Below are 13,162 nucleotides of genomic sequence, written 5' to 3'. Positions count from 1 at the left end.
GCAGTGCTTTCTTGGATAAAACAATGAGAGGACAAAATCAAAAGGAAAGAATAAACTACAATTCATCAGAACAGAAACTTTTGTGCATCAAAGGACATTATCCAGAGAGTAGAGGGCTGGGGTGTAGATTCGATGGTACAGTACTTGCCTAGCATGCACAAAGCTCTGGCGTCAATCCCTAGCACTGCATGATTTGCTGCAGGATTATTTAAGATAGCCAAGGGACAGAAACCCTCTAATCAGCCCTGAGAGGTAAGTGGATAAAAAGTGAACACACGCACGCACGCACGCACGCACGCGCGCACGTATATGAAATGGTAATAATAAATAAAAAATGTAAAAGCCAGGTAGTAAAGTTCTACAGGATTGTGGCAAGGGTTGTATAAAAAGGTGACTGAAAAATGCCAGATCACTGAACACTGAAAGTGGTAAGATTTCATGTTTTGTAAATAAAATAAAGTAAAAAATCTCTTTCACAAGTCAGGTGTCTTAGCTACTTTTCCATTTCCATGACAAAACACCAGGACCAGGGCAACTTATAAAAGAAAATACTAATTTAGGGCTCCCAGTTCCAGGAGGTGAGAGTCCATGATCATCATGGCTGGCACGGCAGCAGGCAAAAGGCCCACCATGGAGCAAGAGCTGAGAGCTACTAGTAATTGGTTTGCAGATTCTCAGAAAGTCTTACTCAAAGGAAAATGCCCTAAACACTGAAATATAAACTCTTGTTGGTTTTAGGATTAAAAGTATAGGAATTTCCAAGAGATATTTGTTCTGTTTATAAGGAATTCCGACTTTAGAAAGATGCTTTATTTCTATATAAATATACTTAATAGTTATGGAGCAGTAATTTACATGATGTAAAACTCAACTTTTTATTGGTTTTTATTTCGTTCATCTATTTACTTGCCGTGCTGAGAGTGGAACTCAGGGCCTCATGCACACTAGCGTAGTTAAACCTACCACTGATCTACACCCAAGCTCCCAACTTCACTTCTTGAAATGTGTAAGTCCATGATCCTGGGTACACACACAGCTGGACAGCCATCACCTACAAGGGAGATGTTCATTCTTGTGCTGTTGTTGTTACAGCTGTTGCCTGTTTTATAACGACTTTCTTAAGTAGATTCTTTGTTGTGTGTGAACTCTGCAGTATCTAGTGGCCTGTAGAAAATAGCACAAATTTTTTTGTTTATTTTGTTTTTTAAGACATGATCTCACTCAGTAGCCCTGGCTGGCCTGGGACTCACAGAGATCTACCTCCTCCTCCTAAGAACTAAGATTAAAGTCATGTGTCATGATGCCCTGCATAATACAGAATTTTAAAGCCTACTAAGAAGCTACAAAGTATAATTCATTTGCTTTCACAGTTGGCCTGAAAATACCACTCACCAAATACACCGCCCTCTGGAAGAAGGTAGTGGTCTCCAAGATCTTGTGCATTGTAATGGTTTCCAGCTCATCAGGATCTAGCTGTTCCTTTTCAAAGGGCATGCCATTGAACAAGACAACAGGCAGGGGACCAACACCAGTCTGCTCATAGTAGCCTCTCGCTTCCTAGAAAACAAAGGACAAAAAGAAAGCACATGTTCCTCCTCATGACACACACAGAACAAAATATAGTTTCTTACATGCCTGTTTAAATTTTAAAAAAAGTTAACAGAGCTAGCGAGATGACTGAGTGCGTAAAGACACTTGCTGTGTAAGCCCAGTGACCTGAATTTGATCTCCAGAACTCATGCAACAGGCAATACAAAGTTGTCATCCGACCTCCACAAGCATGCACACAACGAAAACAAACAAAAATGAATCATTAAAAAGAACAAAGAAGGGCTGGAGAGCTGACTCAGTCCTTTATGAGCATGTGCTGCTCTTGCAGAGCACCTGAGTTCTGTCCTCAGCATCCACATGGTAGTTCACTACCTGTAACTGCAGTTCCTGAGTCAGACGCCCTCTATTGGCCTCAGTGGTCTCCAGCACACAAATATTCACACACATATATTCACAAATATACACACAAATAAATAAACCTTTTAAAAAATAACAGAATATAGCAAAAGAAATGACTAAAGCTATTTCTTTCTTTTTAAGTAGTATGGAAACCCGCCACTTTGTAAGTTAATTTTAAGAAAGTGGTATAATTAATATCTTACTTGGAAAATGTGAAATTAAATTACTGAACTTTAAGAAACAAAACCTTTACAGATTAGGGACTGTGTAAATGTTTGTCTATGTGTGTAGACAGTCCTCCAGGCTTCTAAAACTGCATCATGTATACCATGCTCATCACTGTACAACAAAACTTTCTGCAGTTGTTGGGAGCAGATTCTCCACTCCCCAGTACACATTCACATTCGGCCAAGCAGACATGTCTTTACATTTGGACATTCAGAGGCTGCGGAGTCCTAACTGCTGCAGGAAGGAAGAAAAGGAAGATTTCAGAAACCAGCTGCACAGCTGCTCCTGCTTTCTTCAGAGAAAAACTCTGAAGACCTCAGCGTCCAGCTCCTAGCCAGGCTGCTCAGTGAGAAGCAAACTGCTCTCAAGAACTGCCAGAGACAGACAGATCTGTCAGCTCCCTGTGCCCACGGCTCCTGCCCCAGGCTGGGAACCCACTCCAGCCTGCCTCAAGAAGTCAGCTACCATCGGCAGGCAGAGGGCTTCATTCCACATCTTTCCACAGTAGGATGGGCTGTAAAAGGGAACTGATTCTTCCGTTCTTATACTTGCTTCCAACCTCCAAAACCTTGTTTACTGTTATTAACTTCTATAGCACTTTTTAAAAACCAAAGTACAGCAAAGTATTTTCTAATATTCTCACAGTATAAGAATAAATGTTTTGGTTGTAGGTATGTAAATATGTACAAACTGGTCACAAAGCACAAAGTACTTGGTTTTACATCACACGCGCCCCCCACGGGGGGGGGGCACCCCAAAATAAAACTGAAGTCTTCTCTTCTTTCATCTTGATGTGAGTTGAGTTTGGAGGCTAAAACTCAGGTCACAGGCTTGCACACTAAGCATCTATACCAGTAAGCAATCGCCCTGGCTCTAGTTATTACAGTTGTTGTTGTGCCATACACTACCTCCTGGTTCGATACCACCAATAGGTTTTATCCAGAACATACTTCATACAAGTACAACTACTATATGATAAATAAAGTAATTGTTTTCCAATTTAAAAGTTAACATGCAAGTTAAAAAAAAAAAAACACTATTTTTTGAAATAGAATCCCTTTTCAAAGATTGACAAGTGAGGCCAGGTGTGGTAGAAACATGCCTTTAATCCCAGCACTCACAGGGTAGAGACAGCTGATCTCTGTGAGCTCAAGGCCAGCCAAGGGCTGCACAGTTAAGATCCTGTCTCCAAAGGAGGGGTGGGTGGGGGAGGGAGGTTGGGGACTAAAAGTGGTCTGTCTACATTTTAAAATGCTAAGTACTGAGCACTTTCATCAACACCCCATTATAGACACCATCCAACACAAGAAGGACAGTCCAACGCTGCAGTCAAGTTAAAATACCAAGGAAATAAGTAAGAATGTGTTACCTTCCGGTTCTGATCATAAGCAGAATCAATGCCCAGAATGCTATTCACTTCGACGTATGGGTATTTCTTCTGCAAGACTGACCACATGTTCAACTTTCACTTTATCTCCAGTCCTCACCTTGTTATAGATCTAAAGAAAGAAAAATAGGTAACCAACTACCTATTTTTAAATCCAAATTTCAAATGTGATGAAATCTCTAACACATTAGAAAAATAAGACTATTTGTCTTAAAAAGCAAACTGGAACTTTTCAGCAACACTATCATTTCAATATTCCTCATAAGACACTCTGATGAAGAACTGGAGATCTATCTATCTTTCTTTCTTCCTTCTTCCTTCCTTTCTTTCTTTTCTTTCTTTCTTCTTTTTTTTTTTTTTAGGACAGAATACCATCATGAAGGTCTGGCTAGCTTGGAACTTGCTGTATAGATTAGGCTGGCTTTGAATTCAAAGATGCCCCTGAGTGCTAGGATTAAAGATTTCTTGAAATGATCTTATCAGTTCATAAACCCATTATATCCCAAATGCAGGGGGACAAAAATGCTTTAAGAAGTATCAGAGGCCAGCTGTGGTAAAATATGTCTGAGAGAGCCAGCACCTGAGAAGCTGAGGGAAGTAGACCCAGAGTTTTAGGCTAACCTGGACTATAAAGAAAGACCCTATCTCAGAAGGAAAAAGCAACCAGGTGTGGTGCTGTACATCTAACACCCTGCACCAGGCAGGTAAAGGCAGGAGAATCAAAAACCCAAGGTCATCTTAAACTACACAGTGTGTTCAATGTTAGCCCTGGCTATAAGAGTGCCTAAAAAAAGGAGAAGGTGGAGGAGGAGGTAGTGGAGGAAAGGAAGAGGGGGACGAGGAAAAAGAAAAAGAGAAGATGAAAAGAAACCATAAGACAGTCTCAAAAGAAAAAAGACTGAGAGTAGAGAACATCACATTGCCCAAAGGCATTAACTGATAATTTCATATAACCAAAGTGCAGAGTACTCTAACACACTAGCCTGACTCCTAAGGAATCACACACATCTAATCGTCAGCACTACGGCTTAACAAACCTGACAACCAAGTCTGATCCCCAGATCCTATGGTAGAAGGAGAGAATCTACTCAGAAGGTCATCCTCTGGACCTCCATACATGTACCGTAGCACACACATGTCCCCCCATAATAAATTCCAAACATTAAAATAAACACAGCATTCTATTACATTCACATCAGTGACTTAAAGTATAAGGAACCCAGAAATATAAAATCCAAGAGTTTATGTAAGAATTTACTTTACCTTTTTTTTTTTCGGAAATACAAAATGTTTTAGAGTAAGTTAACTTTTTAAAAAAGCATTTGCCATTTTGAACAAAAACATACGTGTGTGAGAGTCTGGAAGGCGTGATAACCATCCACTTCTTGGACAACATAATTATACGCTCAGAACAGCGACTCCAGCGTCTTGCATCCCATCAACATCTTCCGAGTCATTGACCACAAAGATAAAACCAATCCTGCAGAGAACAAAAAGTGCATCTTAAAGAAAGCAATCAGCTAGAGGTAAGTGGGGCCCCGCTGTCCATTCCTAACGAGAAGGAAGCCCACATCCCACTCTAAACAAGGGTGGCAAAGGTACACACATCATTTAAAAAACAAGAGTAGGGTCACAAAACAGGTTAGGCTTTTCTACACGTAAAGCTATTTCAGAGTCTTGAATAGATTTCTTTCTGACATGAAGAGTATTGCTACTATGATAGGTAGAAACTCTGTTCTGCTTTTAAATTGGAGGACTGGAGAAATAGCTCAACTATTAAGGGCACTGGCTGCTCTTGCAGAGTACCTGGGTTCTGTTCCCAGCACCCACAACCAGATGGCTTGCAAGGGCCTCTAACTCCAGTTTCAGAGCATCTGATGTCCAATTCTAGCCTTGTGGGTACTGCATGCATTAGTAAAAAAAAAAAAAAAAAAAAAAAAAAAAAAAAAACACAGAACAAAAACAAAATTCCTGCTTTGGGGGAAAAAAAACAACTATCAAGAGAAGGAAAAAAACCACAAACTATCAGAAAATTCTTGAAAAACACACATCTGAAAAAGGACTAGTATCCAAAATATAAAAATGACTCTTGAAACTTAGTATTAAACAAACAACATTTAGAAATTTAAAAAAGCTGGGCGTGGAGCACACATTTGTAATCCAGCACTTGGACTACTGAGTCAGAAGGGCAATGTGTTTGAGGGTAACCCAAGCTACAATCAAGTTTCAACCTAGGCTACACAGCAAGGTCCTGTCTCAAAAAAGTCCATATAAACAACAAACGAAGTTTTCCCATTAGATACTCACAAAATAAAACACTAAGATCCTAAGCCCTTATACAGCTAAACAGTGGCCTATCACTATACATCCACTGAAATGGCCAAACACTAAATGCTGATGAGAAGCAACAGGGATTCTCAATTCACTGCTAGGGAAAAGGCAAAATGGTGTAGATAGACACCTTGGAAGTTGCTTTGGCTGTTTCTTACAAAACTAAGCATATACTCATCACACAGTCCAGCAACCTTGCCAACAGAACTTTGTCCACATAAAAATCTGTACATGGATATTTATAAGCTTCAGTAATAACTGCTCAAATTTGCAGAAAGCAATATGCAGACTCTGGTTAGTTTTCATCACTTGACACAAATCTAACCGTATCTGGAAGAGAGAATCCCAACTGAGGAAGTGCCTCCATCATACTATCCTGTGTATGTTGTCTTTAGGGTCTTTCCTTCATGAATGATTTATGTGGAAGGACCTGGCCTACTGGGTGGCAACCCCTGGGCAGGTGATCCTGGGCCATGGAGAACAAGACAGTAAGCAGCTGTTCCTCCATGTTCTCTGCTCCAGTGCCTGCCTGAACTTCTTCCTTGACTGTTCTTCATGCTGTACTGTGAGCTGTAAAATGAAATAAGCCCTTTCCTCCCAGAGTTGCTTTTGGCATGGTGACTATCACCACAGCAGAAAGCAAACTAAAACAGAAATTGGTACTAGGATCATTGGGCATTGCTGTGATAGACCTGGTCATGTGGATTTTGGAAGGCTTGCAGAAGTCCTTGGACCTCTGGACTAGAAAAGTCATTGAGTGTTCAAAGTTTAATGGGCTATTCTGTGAAAGCTTGGAAGACAGAACCGTTGAAAGAAATGCCTGGCTACTGAAGTTTCAGAGAGAAGCAAAGACTCTGTCAGGGATATACATGTAAATATTTTGAATTAAGAATATGTAATTTCTGATCAGCTAAAGAATCAGCTGTGATTAACAAGAGACCAGCACCATTGAAGTGAAACCTTGGCTCTCCTGGGACAATTAATGTTGATTATCTGAGGCTGAAAGATCAGCTGTGATTACAGAGATCAGCAGCATTGAGGTAAACTCTTCTTTCTGAGAGTCAGCATATAGAGGCTATGCTATGGAGGCGACCAAGGCTGCATCTCAAGCTGGCAGCCAAACAGAATGATGTGTAAGAGTCTCACACGTGGCACTGGTTTTGAAGGTATGAACGAGTCATAGAGAGCAGCTGAGGCCTGGTGCTGGGAGAAGCTAGGAAAGGCCACTGGGTGAAGGTGCAGCCTCAATTGCAGTGAAGATCCCAGAGGTCATGAAGAAGCTGAGGCTTGGCACTGTGGGAAGGTAAAAGGTCACTGGTGAAGATGCAGTCTCAGTTGCAATGACAACCTCAGGATTGAAGGGATAATGGAGAGAAGCTGAGGCTTGGAATCATGTGGCAGGGTCAGGTCCCTGAAGAGAGGATAGGAGAGGCCACTGAAAACAGTGCACCCTCAGCTGCAGTAGAGACTCCAGCATATTGGAGATGACAGGTCTGTGGGAGGACTACTGAGGAAAGCAAATATGAAGTGAAGTACACCTGAGTCTGTAACACAAGTTGTGTATTGTGGGTGGTGTCCCTAAAGAGGCTACCCAGAGGGTGGGGCTACCCAAGCCCTCTGGAGCTCAGAGAATCTTGAGTCCTAGGTTGACTGAGCTAGTTACATTGTTGGATTTGGGTTTTGTTTTGACCTGGTTCTTTCCTCTTGAAATAAGAAAAATGTACCTTTTTTTTTTTTTTCCCAGAAGCTCACAGTTGAGAAGAGAGTTGGATTTTTTAAGAGATGCTAGCTATCCTACAGTGAATGAATTTTTAAAAGTATTTTTAATTATGTGTGTGTGTGTGTGTGTGTGTGTGTGTGTGTGTGTGTGTGCATGTGAACAACAGTGCGGGTGCCTGCAGAGGCTAGAGGTGTTAGAGCTGGAGTTACAGGGGGGTTACAGCTCCCTGTCATGAATGCTGGCAATCAAACTTGGATCCTTTGGATGAGTTGTATGTGGTCTTAACTGCTGAGATAGTTCTCTAGATTCTGAGACTGAACTTTTAAGTAATGGAATTTCCAAAGACTTAAGAATTTTTAAATGTTGAACTGTGCTTTATGTGATATTAATATTAACATGAGATCTTGAGGACAAAAAAAAAGGTTATGACTTAATAGTGATGTAATTGTGTGTTAAGCTAACAAAGTGTGCCAGTTGTGTTGGTAAGTTTTTATCAACTCAACAGAAACCTAGATATACCTGGGAAGAATGAATCTCAGTTGAGGAATTACTTCAGTCAGATAATCCTTGAGCATGTCTATGGGGCATTTCCTTGACTCATGATTGATATGGGGGAGCCTAACCCACTCCAGGCAGTGCCCGCCTTGGTAAGTCATCTGGTTGTATAAGAAAGCAACTGAGCAAGACTCCAGGAGCAAGCCAGTAAGCAGCATTCCTCCATGGCTTTTCTTTCAATGCTTGCCTCCAGGCACCTGCCTGGAGTTTCTGCCCTGACTCCCTTTTCATGATGGACTGTAAACTATAAGATGAAATAAACACTTTTCTGTCCAAGTTGTTTCTGGAAGAAATATTATTTATCACACCAACAGAAAGCAGACTAAAATAATGCCCTTCAAAGGTGAAAGCATAGACAAAATGTGGTATAATCACATAATGAAATATTACTCGGTGATTAAAAGAAATTAGGAGGCTGGTGGTAGTAGTACATGCCATGGGAAGCTGAGGCAGGAGAATCAGGAGTTCTAGGCCAGCCTGGATTACATGGATGGATGGATGGATGGATGGATGGATGGATAGAAATTTTGTATCAACTCTCACAACTAAATAACCTGAATTATTTAGACATTGCTAAATGAAACAAGTCAGTCTAAAAGGCTACATACTATATACCTGCAATTATATGGCATTCCGAAAGGGTAAAAAACTATGAGGATAGTCAAAAAGTCAGTTGTGTCCAAAGGTTCAAGTTAATGGAGGGAAGGGCAAACATAGAGCATAGGGGATTTTCAGAGCAGTGATTTTAGTTGGTATGTATAATGTGAAGTTAATATTCTACCTCTGTCAAAATCCATAGCATGAGCAATATCAACAATGAACCATAATATATATGATAGTTACTTAATGATATCAATCAATCAACATAGATTTGTGTGGCCCTGGAGATTAAACCTAGAATCTCACCCATGTTAGCCAAGTGCTCTACTACTGAGCTAAACTCCTCAGCCATTTAATCAACATGATTTATTTTTTTGCTTATTGATCTATAAGGTTTCTTTGAGACAGAGTATGTGTAACCTATATTGACCATACTATAAAGCCAGGCTAGTCTCAAACTCTGCCTGCGCCTTTTCAAGCCTGTGTCAGCAGACCATCTAACTGAGCATCCTTCCTTTTTTTGTTTTTCCTTATTGTTTTTGGGACAGGGTCTCACTGTGTTCTGGCTGTCCTGGAACTCACTTTATAGACCAGGCTGTCCTTGAACTCAGAGAAACCTACTGCTTCTGCCTCCCACATGCTGGGATTAAAGGCGTGAGCCACAATGCTAGGCTTGATAACTGGGCTTCTAAAAGGCAGTCTACTATAATACAATGGAATTTTATTCAGTCACAAAGAAAAGTAAAATTTGTACAAAATGGGTGGAGCTGAAGATAATGTTAAGCAAAATAAGCCAAACACAGAAATAAACATGCATGCATATGCACACAGATGTATGCGCAGGTGCATGTGTCTACACACACTCGTGTACACACACACACACACACACACACACACACACACACACACACACACACAAACACACACAGAGCTGGGAGCCAGACACATAAGAAAACATATTATGTGTAAGAGAGGCTAATCACAGTTGTCAGCTTGACACAACTGGCAAGGGAGAACCTCAATTGAGGAGCTGCCTGCTGGTTGGACTGTGGTCTATCTGTATGGCTTTGTGATTGCTGATTGATAACGGAGGGTCCATCCACTGTCAGTGGTAACTCAATAGGCAAGTGGGCTAGCTGATATAAAAAAGCCAGCTGAACAAGCCATAAGAATAGCACACCAGCAAGAAGCATTCTTACATGGTCTCTGCTTTAGTTACTGCTACGGATTCCTGCTTAGCTTCCCATTGATGATGGACTGTAAAACTGAACTAAAGCCTTTCTTCACAAGTACTTTGGGATGGTATTTATCACAGTAACACAAACAAGAAAGACACACACATACACAAGAATAACACAAGCAGAAGAAGAGAAGAGGCAACAGAGAGTGATGGGTGATATGAGCAAAGGACAGTGACGTATTACATATGGAATGTAAAACTGTGAACATATTTATCAACTAAGACTGTTAGAGCCAGGCAGTGTGGCGCATAGCCTTTAATCCCAGCACTCGGGAGCAGAGCAGGTGGATCTTGTGAGTTCAAGGCAGCCTGGTCTACAAAGCGAGTTCCAGGAAAGGCGCAAAGCTACACAGTGAAACCCTGTCTTGGCGAAAAAAAAAAAAAAGAACTGTTAGTAGTGGGGCCTAATGTTGTGGTGGCACACACCTATAATCCAGAACATCTCACTGAGTTCTATGTCAGCCTGGTCTTCATAGTGAGACCCTATCTCAAAAAAAAAAAAAAAAAAAAGTATCAGTTATCTAGTGATGTATGTGTGTGTGTAGACAGAGAGATTTGTTTTCAAATTAACTCGTTATCTTTTAAAACTTAACTTATAACATAAACCATGTAATTAGAAAAAGTGCCTAAACATCCTTACGTAGGCAAGTTGACACCTAATTACGTCACCAGAATCTTTTTTTTTTTTTTGGTTTTTTTTTTTGAGACAGGGTTTCTCTGTGTAGCTTTGCGCCTTTCCTGGAGCTCACTTGGTAGCCCAGGCTGGCTGAATCAGAGATCACTGGCTCTGCTCCGAGTGCTGGATTAAAGGCGTGCGCCACCACCGCCCCGGCAACGTCACCAGATCTTATTATCTCTTATAACTAAGTCCACTTCCCATCTCCTGTTTCTAGTTGGGCATCAGTTGGTTTTTTTTGTTTGTTTGTTTGTTTGTTTTTTTTTGTTTTTTAGGTAAGGCAAAAACTTCAGCTTTTTTTTGTCTCCTGGGTACCTCCCTTACTAGATAGCCCAGGGAGTCCCTCAGGAGTCTGCATCCTTTCCACAGCTTGTATCAGTCAGTGTCACAGGGCAGAACCACATTCCCCACACCAAGAGCAAAAAGTCAACCTATCTGCCACTCCCTTCATGTGCCTAGGGCTCCAGTGCTTCTTTCCCTAATCTATCCTCAGCACAATTGTACAAATGTTTAGGGTCACTGTGTACCATGAACCAACTGACATGTTCTCAGATTCCCCTTTAAACAAAAAAATAGCTATTGTGGTGGTATTTTAATTGTATACTGAAATGTGATTTTGATTGTATGTTAATAAATAAAGTTGCCCGGCGGGTCAGAGCTATTAAGACAGAGGGTGGTGGTGTCGCGGCGGGCGGCGGCGGGGCGGCGGCGGCGCGGCGCGGCGGCGGCGGCGGCGCGGCGGCACACGCTTTAATCCATAGATCTCTGTGTGTTCAGGGATACAGCCAGCATTGGAGACATATGCCTTTAAGACTAGAGGGCTGTACATACAGACAGTGACGAGGCAGTCACGTGTTTGGGTTTACAACCAATGAGAAGGCAGAACAATAATACTATAAAAAAGACGTACAGACAGGATATAGCTCTCTTTCGAGAAGCTGGGACACAGAGGAGGAAGGGTGAGATTTTAGCTCTAAGCTCTGACCTCTTGGCTTTCACTTTTACATTGTTTCTGTGTTTCTTATTTAATAAAACGGTTGGTTACATCTACAAGCTATGGTTGTAATTTAGCAATTTAGTTCTCCATTTCCAGGTGGCATTCAAATTTTAATTAAAATTTCATTGCACACAACAATCTCTGCTTTGCTGGTCCTATAGTCCTCCATTTCTTCAAAGCCTTGGGAAAGCCGGGTCCTCCCCCAGAGCTCCATGTTTCCTAAGCACTTGATCAAACCATTCTTACAGAGTCAAGGTATGCAAAGCTTTTGTTCCAGAAGGCAAACAGGAAGATGTCATTCATACAAGCTATCACAACTCAGTGCTGGGCTGTGAACACATTGTAATGTTTCTTTTGTCTTTAGTTTCTTCATTTTTAAGAACTCAAATTTAGGGGACATAGAGGTGCATGCCTTTAAGCCCAGTACTTGGGAGGCAGAGGCAGGTGGATCTCTGTGAGTTCAACACCAGCCTGGTTACACAGTGAGTTCCAGGACAGTCAGAGTTACATAGTGAAACCTATCTTGGAAAAAATAAATAAATAACTCAAATTTTATCAACATGTAAACTTCCAGAATTATTACAGACCGTAAGGGAAAGTATCTTAACACATATATATATAATTGTTTATGAAAAGAACAGGGGAAACCAGCTACCTGGTGTCCAGTTGGTAGACCTGGCAACACAGCTAACATAGATGTATCTGTCTGTCTCTACAGAAAGCTACTTAATATTCTAAAGCATTTAGTCCTTGAAAGTCAAACAAAGGCCACTAGAAAGCTCTCTGTTGAGATTAGAAACGGGCTTTTCTATGTGGACATGCATCAGGAAAACTCCCTTCAGTAGGCAGCAAGTGAAGACCACAAAACTATTTTCACACAGCTAGCTGTTAATAATTCAATGGTGGTAAGCTTCTATGTGTTTGAGAATGAAATTCTTAGTCCTAAAAGACACAGGCATCTTACCAAGAAGAAGATAAAACTGCATTAGTGGCTCCGACTATTAATTATACTTCAATTCAGTGAAACCAGACACGTAATCCAAATAAAACCAAACCTCAGCTAAATGACCAGTGTTACGTTAATGGTATGTGATTGCTGAGGAACATCTCAGCTATGCTAATCAACTCAGCTGTGGTCTCATGTACAGGATCAACAATAAAAAACCTGTCAGAGGAAAAAGAAAAAGAACCCATGAAATGGCATTCAAGCACTCCTGGGCCACAGAAATGACACAAATCGTCATACATGAGGCCAATCTTTCCCAAATACTACTGAACCACAATATAAAGGGAGTTATGAATAAAAACAGCAGCTGCCACCCTCAACAGTCAAAGAATATGGTAGTGGGAAGAGATTTTTTTTCATGGATTTGACTGGTAACATCCATCCGTGTGCCAGACTACTGATGCCTGCCTATTCTACCATACCAAATAAATCTTGGTTTTATCAGCTCTCCCACCTTTTTGTTGTATTTGCT

General features: G+C 41.0%; 1 pseudogene; it reads right to left on the bottom strand.

Moving 5' to 3' along the window:
• LOC114690523 overlaps positions 1–13,162 on the bottom strand; it is a 119,257-nt pseudogene that overhangs the window by 51,479 nt on the left and 54,616 nt on the right.

Source organism: Peromyscus leucopus, unplaced genomic scaffold (genome assembly GCF_004664715.2).
Source record: "Peromyscus leucopus breed LL Stock unplaced genomic scaffold, UCI_PerLeu_2.1 scaffold_151, whole genome shotgun sequence".
NCBI lineage: Eukaryota > Metazoa > Chordata > Mammalia > Rodentia > Cricetidae > Peromyscus > Peromyscus leucopus.
Note: the sequence above shows the minus strand (reverse complement) of the source record. Positions and strands in the feature narration are given on the sequence as shown.